Raw genomic sequence first — 9,993 nt, forward strand, 5'->3', positions numbered from 1 at the left:
CTTAATTTGAAAGGGAAAGAGCTTGAGAGAGCACAAGCAGGGTGGAGGGGCAGAAGGAGAGGGAGAAGCAGGCTCTCCACTGAGCAGAGAGCCCCCACTTGGGACTTGATCCCAGGGCCCTGGGATCATGACCTGAGCCGAAGGCAGATGCCCATCCAACTGAGCCACCCAGGCGCCCCAATATAGATGATTAACATCAATTTCACAAACTCAAAACTAAAAGAACTTTAATATTTTCATTTCTAGCCTTTGTTGTTTATGTTTGTATATCCAAATTATAGTGACTGCAAATGCAAAGTTCCTAGTCTTAGTCATGTTTGGGTTGAATCTTTCTTCAGAGACTTTAAAGTTACTACCTATTTGAAATGAGTAAACTGGGAAGACCATTTATGCTCCTGCTAGTATAAAGGTGGGGACATTTACATTAAACCATCTTGAAGGATTTTCTGCATACGTTGATATGAAGTGATTATCATTTCTTTAAGTATTTTATTTGTTAAATTTTTTTGTTTTTTAAAAGATTTTATTTTTTTTAAGTAATCTCCACACTCGGTGTGGGGCTTGAACTCACAACCGCCAAATTAAGAGCCATATTCTCTACCAACTAAGCCAGCCAGGTGCCCCTCTCTTTAAGTATTCTAGATGTGGCTTTTGAACTAAAGCTCTGAGGCAACCAAGAGAATAGGCTACCCCCCCACCACTGCTCACACACATGCATACATATTAATCCCACTGGAACATGGAGGAGGCAAGGTCTCATTAACTCAGTAAAATGTAATATAAGTAATAGCATTGCCTTTCTTTTGGGGTTGCCAGATATTTTTCTAACATCACATCCCTATAAAGAACAAGCCAGTTGAGAAAGTACAAAGAGTTGAGTTTTTAAGTGATGAATATAGTCCTGAACTCCAATTTACATACCCTGTCCCCTCCCATTCAATGGACTTCTAAAGTTCAGAGATATGTGGTAATGAGACAGGAAAATAAAAAAAGGTAGTGACTTACACATATCACATACTCAATAAAACTTTTTTTGAATTAAATTGAATTAAACAGTGACCAAACTAATCCAGATTAAGACATTCCATCCTTTAGCAGTTTCATTTTTTGTTGTTGTTGATTTTGGACTCACTTCAGAGAAAAAGAACAAAGTATCCTTTTAGGAACTTATTTTTTAAAGTCTATTATGGTTTTTGTTGTTTTTTTTTTTTTAATCAAATGTGGAGGCTGGAAGAGTTTGAAATTATGCTTCTATTGCCTTCAGCTCAACAAATGACAAATCACCTGATGAGAAATTGTTCAAAACCACCAAAAAAAAATCCCCTCTCTTCATCATGCTTCCTCTTTCTACATCTTTCTCCCTCACTGCAACATATCACTTCTAGTCTTTATGGAAAAAAATCTTCTTTCCTTTGAAATAAGCTTGGTGGTTTTGGCTCCTATCTTAATAGGAGAACCATAAAACACTTGATATTTTTCAGGGAAGTTATCTTCAAGAGATGAAAATGTAGTGGCCAGCTTCGCTGGAATGGGTGGTGGTGCAGGGTAGGTAATGAGTCCTTGAGCCTCAATTTCCTCATCTGTAAAATAAAGGCCTTAGAATAAAGTCTGTTCATGCCCTAGCATTCAGTGAGGTTAGCTCAAGACTGTGAAACCCCAAAAGGCTGAAGTTCAAAGGCCTCCCCAGGGAAAAATATGCAGAGGAAATGCCACTTGGTATCCACAGACTCTGCCCTCCTAGAAGGAATTTGTTGGGGTATTGTTTATTATTGGAAAGAAGATTGTGAGACTTGAGGAATCTGAGAGATCTTAGGTCATTCCTATACACATAGTTGTGTATTTTAAATAGCAAAATAGGGGTTTTTGTTGTTGTTGTTGTTGTTGTTAGTATGTTTTTTTGTAGTGCCATTGGTCTACTATGTAATAGCAAATCTACTATTTGGCTGACATGTTCATTTTTCAACTGATTAGATGACATTGTGTGAACATAATCTTAGACCTACCTACTTAAGGTTTGCTTTATACAAAAAACTGAACTTTTAGTTTATCCTTCTCTATCACATAAAAATCTTAGACTGAAGGAACTGAAATGTACCCTAGAGATTTAGTCCACTCCAATCATTTCCTAGTTGAGGAACCTGTCAAGAAAGAGAAATAGAACTTAGATTTCCTTTTGCACCAGTTTTATACTTGATTTGGCTTTTTTGTAAAAAGATTTATTTATTTATTTTAGAGAGAGCGAGCAAAGGGGAGGGGGAGGGTCAGAGGGAGAGGGAGAATCCTAAAGCAGACTCCCCGGTGAGTGTGGAGCCCAACTCGGGGCTCGATTCCAGGGACCCTGAGGTCATGACTTAAGCTGAAATCAAGAGTTGGCTGCTTAACCGACTGAGTCACCCAGGTACCCCTAGTTTTATACTTGATTTTGTAGGTGACTCTGGCAACATGTCTTAAGTTTATGTGACTGTAATAGTGGGAGATTTTTTTATATTCACAAAACTGTCAGATTGAAAACAAACATCCTTGCTTTAGAAAAATTAAATTCTCCATGGTAAGAAGTTTCAGTTGAAGCTTTCTGATATTTTATTCTAATAATTAACTCTATCTACATATCATCTATCTATCATTTATCATCTATTGCACTTTGAAAATGAAATATCACATTTTTTTAGATGTCTACTAGTAGGCACCCAACACATGTAAGTTCCCTCTTTCCTACAGCCCACTCATGCCCTATCATCTACAAATGAGTGTGTTCTGTCCCTGCCATCATCATAAAGACAGCAGTAAATGTTTAGAAAATACTTCAGTGGTAGTGAGCAGAGAAATGTATTGTGAATTGATCACATTTCTCAGATATCATAGGGTTTCATTTTGCCTTGTTTGTACAGTGATTGTGGCTTGCACAAAATTTAGCATATGTTTCTTGATTCATATGAAGCATATAACGGTTAGTTGAAGAGTTGGGGTATACATAGAAAACTGTTTTATTTTGCCAAACTTTGCCTTTCCCTGTACTATAGCAATTTCCCCTTTCCCGTTCCTAATAGCAGCTTGGACATACTGTATAATTTGCCAATCGATTATAGGTGTTAAAATTTGTTCAGACCTATTTAAGATTTCAACCTCATATCCAATTCAAAGTTCTTTCCCTCCTCATTGCAGCCTAGATTCTGAAGTAAGGAGTTTGAAGTAGAGAGGAATGCATAGTGTGGTACTGGAGAGCTCTCTCCTCCCTCTTCCAAGTTAGTTACTGAGATTTGCATGCAGTAGAGAGGAAGAAGCAGGGGAAGAAGTAACTTCACCACAGTGCTCTCTCCATGAGGTTTACTATCCATACCCTCCCTTTATCTTCAGTCATTTTCCCGTATTGACTGTGGGAGGAGGGGTTGTAGGGTGATTGTTGGTGAGAGGGCCAGATCTGTCTCTTCCAATATACCTAACTCTAATTGTTGGGAACCGAATAACAGCTATGTCTGGACTGAAGGGCATTTTACAGTCTTACCCTGAGCTTTGAACCTTAGCTACAATTCTGTACAACAAAAAAATCTTTCTCACTCAACATTCTATTAGAAGAGCAAAGTAATTCCTGAGACAAATTTATGTTTATGTGTACCCTGTGTGTCTGTGTGTGTGTTTGCAGTAGATTATCTGTAGGATAAAAGGATGTAACTGAAATGCTTAATGAGAATCTGTTACTGAGGAATTTATTGCATATGAGGGAAAGTACAAGCTCTGCACATTCATTGGGTTTCCTTAGCAGAGTATTTCCTATAGTACTTAACCTTTGATTCTCAATCTCTCTTTCTCTCTCACACATACACACTCACTCCAAACTGTTCCTTCCCTAGTTTTTCCCTAATGCCACCATGCACTGTGAATGACCATAGCCACAGGTTTTTAGAGGTAGAGCAGTAACATCAAGTTCATTGAACTTAAAGAGCATTCCATGGCCATATTTGATGCCATCCCCATTGGCTACTTAGATTTGGTTGTTTTACCATAATGGATAAGAGAGGCATATATATATATATATCACCATTTGTCTTTGAATAGATATTCACATTTTATATTAAAAATAGACTTTCTGAAAATCAAGAGAATAGCCAGTCTAGTTAACATACAGTGTTATATTAGTTTCAGGTGTACAATACAGTGATTCAGCAGTTCCATATATTACTCAGTGCTTTTCAAGGTAAGTGTGCTTTTAATCCCCTTCACTGTTTCACCCATCCTCCCACCCACCTCCCCTCTGGTAACCTTTGTTCTCTATAGTTAAGAGCCTGTTTTTTGGTTTGTCTGTCTTTTTTGTTGTTCATTTTTTGTTCATTTGTTTAGTTTGAGAATAGCCATTTTCAGTTATTGATATGGCAGGCATCAAATCCACAGGAATGCTAAAGGATCCCAGGTGACAAAAATATTACATGTAGGCTCAAGGAAACCATTGATTAAAGATATTTTTTGTTGTTTTATTTTAGTAGAACAAACATTAAAAGAAAGTGTGTGTTTAAGAGATAGTTTGAACATAAAAGTCAAGCTAATATATCCTCTACCATATTGAATTCAATTTGAATCAGTAGATATTTACTAAATTCTATTATGGGCAAAGCTCTATTGCTTAAACTGTGGGAAAAATAAGTTATTAGGCTTAAAGATAATTTTACAGGCTGTCTTTTTTGATTGTCTGAAAGAAATATATCTTTGTTATAACTCAGTTATGGAAAATGATAAGATTTGTATGAGAGATCTAGAAACCTATTTCTTCTATAATATTTTTCAAAATCTCTAAGCAATACTATGTTTTATTTCTATTTCTGCTGAGGAAAAATTAAGTGACTCAATTAGCAATTGTACTAATAGACTTAATTTCATGAAATTTCAGCTACCTTAACTTTGTCAGAGTATGCTTCTTAAGATTGGTCTTTCAAATAAAAACAAATATTTATTGAAACTTTTCTTAAAATTGGACCCCTAGATTATTATGTCAGTACTTTAACAGTGTAGCCGAAGGTGATAAAAAATGCTTGGACTGTCCAAATTTACTACATAACTCATCTTCAGAACCTGGTCAAGAGTGGTTCTTAGGCGTACAGTTGAGAATTCAGTCTCACTGAATCTTCCAGCCACTTTATGCCTATGGTTTCTGCATCTCTAGGGATGTAGAAGCAGTTTGTCTCTAGTGACTATCCACTATCATTTTTGTTGTGCTTTTTCTGGTCATTTTCCTCTAAGTATATCTTACAGTCATACTGCATTATGGCTGCTAAAACCAGGTGGGATAATGCAGGCTAAATATTACTCTATTATTACTCTTTCTTTTCCTTTTCTTCTGCCTCCCTTTACTCATTCCTCTATAAACACATTAAGTTGTCATTATTTCTGGGTAATGATTCTAATTAGATGGAGAGAAGGAATTGTTTTGATTACCTTGAAGTATGAATGACCACTAGTTGCCTAGTGTATTCCATTCCCGGGAGCACTTTTGTTTACAAGTCAATCTTTTAAACCTAAAATGAGGAAGCTCAAATGGTGAGTTCTCAGGCAATAGAACAAGAAAAGCTTTAAATCTAATTCCAAGAGAAAAGCTGTATTTCATTGGCATTTTTTCCTTTGCCATTTTACTTCCATTAATGAAATGTTTCTTTCTATCTTAAAAGTTTTTCTAGACATCAACAGAAAACACACAATAAGTGTACATCTATTCAAATTCTTACATCCTTACAGAAGGTCTTAAATGTGTCTGGTGTCAAGAACTGTGAAGAATCTGAGTTTATCTTTTTTTTTTTTTTAAGGTTTTATTTATTTGACAGAGAGAGAAAGAACACAAGCAGGCAGAGGGGCAGGCAGAGGGAGAAGCAGGCTCCCCACTGAGCAAAGAGCCAGATGCAGGGTTCCATCCCAGGACCCTGGGATCATAACCTGAGCTGAAGGCAGACGCTTAACCAACTGAGCCACCCAGGTGCCCCGAATCTGAGTTTACCTTACTTGTAAGCTAACAAATTAGCCTGTCATAGTTTCATGGATGCTGGTAGAAGACACAAGACTCGGGTTAGAGACAAACGACAGTTAATATTCACAGCAACAACAGAAGCCAGAGCATCAGCATTTTTGCATTAGCTTCCTGAGCCCCAGTTCCACAGAGTGAGGCAAAGAGGGCCAGATGACACCTTCAGGTCAGTGGGTTGTGTTATAGGAAAGGAACCTGCACATAGAAAACTTGGATCTTTTAAAATGGGCAATAAATATTTATGCTCTTTGTTCTGGAGGGAGACATTAACTTTCTTATACAGAGCTCATGGCTCCAGTAAACAAATTTCTCATGTCCTTTTTGCTATACAAGGCCACTTACATCATTACTGGTACCTTCTATTTCAACTTTAGGCACCCCTTGACTCTGCAGCCACAGACACATTTCTCTCCAGCTGGGGCTGCAAGGTTTACATTCTCCGGGTGATTAGGGCTTGACTTGCTGTACACCATCAGCCTTCTTTGAGGATTCGCCTTACTCTGGGGAAATGGCTGGATGTTACTAAGAAAACATCTTAAATTCTTGCTCATATTCATTCTAAGGGCTAGGGGAATTTTCCAAAGCAACAATATTGACCACAAGAATTTGTGTAGATTTCTTGGGTCAGTTTTACCCTCTCCAGTGGATCATCTTCAACAGCAATGTAAAGTCAACCGCGTCAAAAAGAACCCAGTTCTCCTAGGAGTCTGTCTCAGGGGAAATCTCCCTGAAAAGGCCAAAGGTCCCTTTTATCAGTCAGAGCCTATCACAAAAAACTCTGAGACATTTACTGTCATTTCCAAATGGTTTTAATGTTGTCATGATAGAACAGTGTGGAACATCCAATGGCCAACTGTTGCCATTCTTCCTTAACAGATTTTCTGCAACCTGCCCCCCTAGATCCTAAGCATAGTAGGCCAGGTTTTAATGATGTGCCTGGCTTCTATCTCTATGATTAGAATTTTTCCTCCTTTCATGCTCAGTGTAGGTGTTATGTCTCTATGATATTTGTCTGGAAAGGGGCACACTGGGATGAGTCTTATTGCTGTTTGTTACAATATGGAGGATCTGAGGCTGACCACTAAATAAGAAAATCAGTCCTCTCCCACCCTCAACCTAGAGGAGAGTTAACAATAAGCAGAGTAGCATTTGGGCAGCTCTTTTTGAACTACTTCCTGTATGCAGCCTTCAGTCATTTTCCAAATGCCTCCTCATTTACAGGCAATAAAGAGAAGGAACACTTATTGCCCCATACACCATACAATTTGGCAACATATTCACTAGTGAGCATATGGACTCCTTCGGGTCCATTTGCTTGGTCTGTGACACCCCCACCCTCCCTCTTCTGTGAAGCCACCTCTCAGCATCCCACCCTCATCTCTGAAACTGCCAAACATTGTGAAGGGCCTGGGATTTTACCCCACTTGCAAGTGATCAAATTAGCCTGCCATTGTATCAGAAACAGAGAACAATTTGTTACTCATCTTAATAGAAGTAGCCAGAGTATTGGCTTTTTTATGCCGGTTCCTCTAGCTCCAATTTGCACAGGTTGATGTGAAGGTCAGATGATACCTGTATTCACAGTAGGTTATGTCACAGGAGAGAAATTCTGGGCTTAGGGAACCAAAATGTTTTACAATAGTCAGTATGCAAACCTGCTCTTTGCTCTGAAGAGAAATACTGTTTCTTTTTTTCTTTTTTTTTTAAAGATTTATTTATTTATTTGAGAGAGAGAGCGTGTGTGCAGGGGGAGGAGCAGAGGAGAGAGAGAGAGAATCTCAGGCAGACTCCCCACCAAGCAGGGAGCCTGACTCAGGGCTCAGTCTCACGACCCTGAGATCCTGACCTGAGCTGAAATCAAGAGTTGAACGCGTAACCGACTGTGCCACATAGGCGCCCTGAGAAACACTGTTTCTATATTCAAAGCCTGTTTGGGATGCAAACTTCCTTGAAAAGATAGTGTGGAACAAAAGTCAGTCAATGCTTCTCTTCCAAGATATGCAGAAATACAATAGACCTGTATTGTTTCTCTATACTTGCAAAGAAGGGGAAATAGTACAACCACAAGTAACCCTTGTTTCATGATTATATAGACCCAACTGAAAACAATAGCACAGGAAAACAAGCCTTAGAAACATCAATAATTGAGTTTTTCTCTCTTTTTTGATAGTTGGAAAGTGTATTTCGATAAACAATATATTTAGCAGTTTATCAATTATTTGTGTTATAATTCCAGGTTTACAAAAGATATGCACTGAGATTTCTTCTGACAGTTTTCACATGACACATTCTCACCAACTGTCAGTCTTCCTAATGAGGGAGACAAGATCATAACATTTTAGTGAATGAGCCGGGACTCAACCCATTTTAGTGTATTGCTTAGATTGCAAAGAACCATTGAACTTCACAACAAAAGTGCAATCAGTAGATGTGCATTGAAGTATTGAATTGGGTCGCTAGGGCAGTGGTGGCAATCTGACTCTTTTATTTTCCTTTTAAGAAACACAATAGGTTACAATTTTATTTGCCAATTATACCTTAATAAAGCTGAAAAAAAAAAGAAACATGATAGAATTTTGCCTTACTCATAAAAAGGAGCAACACCTTTTTCCTCACCCTGAGACCTCAAACATATATATGTTTCCATTCAGAAGGGGCTTCCCAATAGCTGGATAAGTTGTGCAAGATTTGGATAATGGCTAAGTGTACAGCAGTCACTTGTTTGCTGGGTAGGTAGATTTCATGCACACTCTAGCCATGTTGATTATAGGGAATTTTCCATTGCTGGGGTAAATTGAGTCTTACAGTACTAATTGGCTTTGGGACTTTCAAATTTGGACACTCCTCATTACAGTGTAAACTTGGGCAAGTTACGTAAGCTCTGAGACTTTGGGTTTTTTTCTATAAAAAACAGAGGGTAGAAAACTCACTATGAGCAAACTTATGAGGTCTCCTGGAATAAAATTAAATAAAGTGTTTTTCAAAATCATTGTACAGTGCATAGTATATAATAAGTTCTCAATTACAGGTCTGTTCCCTTCTTTCCGATGGGGTTTGACTACATATGGATAGAAGGTCCTCGTTCTTCATTGTCATGTTATTCATTGGTTTGCAGATTTCTCATTGATCCAGGAACATAAATTAATTCTCTGAAGGACCTTGCCTTCTACCAGAGAACAGACTTCTCTACTCACTTACTTGATATTCTGTTGTTTATCATGACCCCCCAGGATTGTAACCATGTTGAATAATGAAGACTCACTATGTAGACACCAGACAAGTCTTGGGATTGAGTCCATGTGAGAGCTCCTAACAGAGGGGAGTGTGTCAAAAAGCTAAAGAACAGATTTGAAAAGCCTAAAATCCTTAGAATCACAGCTTCAGATCCTGGCAAGATTGAATTAGCTTTTTTTCCTCTGGAGTAGTTAAACTTAGTTTCATGTGTTTTGTCTGAGTACTGCGTGTGGGAGTAGGAATCTATATCATTCAGATGGAAGCTTTCATCTGTTTCAAGCCTGTATGTATATTAAAACAGCCATGAAATTTTATATGTGCTGAGAGCCTAAAAATATCAGCACAGACCTTAAGAGAATCAGACAGTGGGCTGAAGAAAGATTTAATATTCAGTACTTCTCCTTTCTATTTCTTTTTGCATCATTTTTATAAAAAGTTAGGTTGACAGGAGCCCTAAAAATATACTTTGAAAACTGGCAATTGTTCACTTAATGCATTGCATTAAGATGACAATTACAAACACTTTAAAACAATCAGACCTTTTCCTCAATAGCAGGGTTTTAGGGCCCAATTTGTCCAAATGAGAGCCTTCATTCTCTTTTTATTTAGCGTCTTAAAAAAAAAAAAACAACACCCAAAACCTGTTCCAGTAGTGTTATCAATATAATCTTGAGTTCCTTTAGTCTAAACTCACAGAGAGCACAAAGAGGAAGTAAGGATGTTTCAGAGGGACAAATGGCCTCTGCAGATGAGAG

The sequence above is a fragment of the Mirounga angustirostris genome, unplaced genomic scaffold, assembly GCF_029215605.1.
Source record: "Mirounga angustirostris isolate CCGP_5_RB_7025 unplaced genomic scaffold, mMirAng1.0.hap1 SCAF_5, whole genome shotgun sequence".
NCBI classification, from domain to species: Eukaryota; Metazoa; Chordata; class Mammalia; order Carnivora; family Phocidae; genus Mirounga; species Mirounga angustirostris.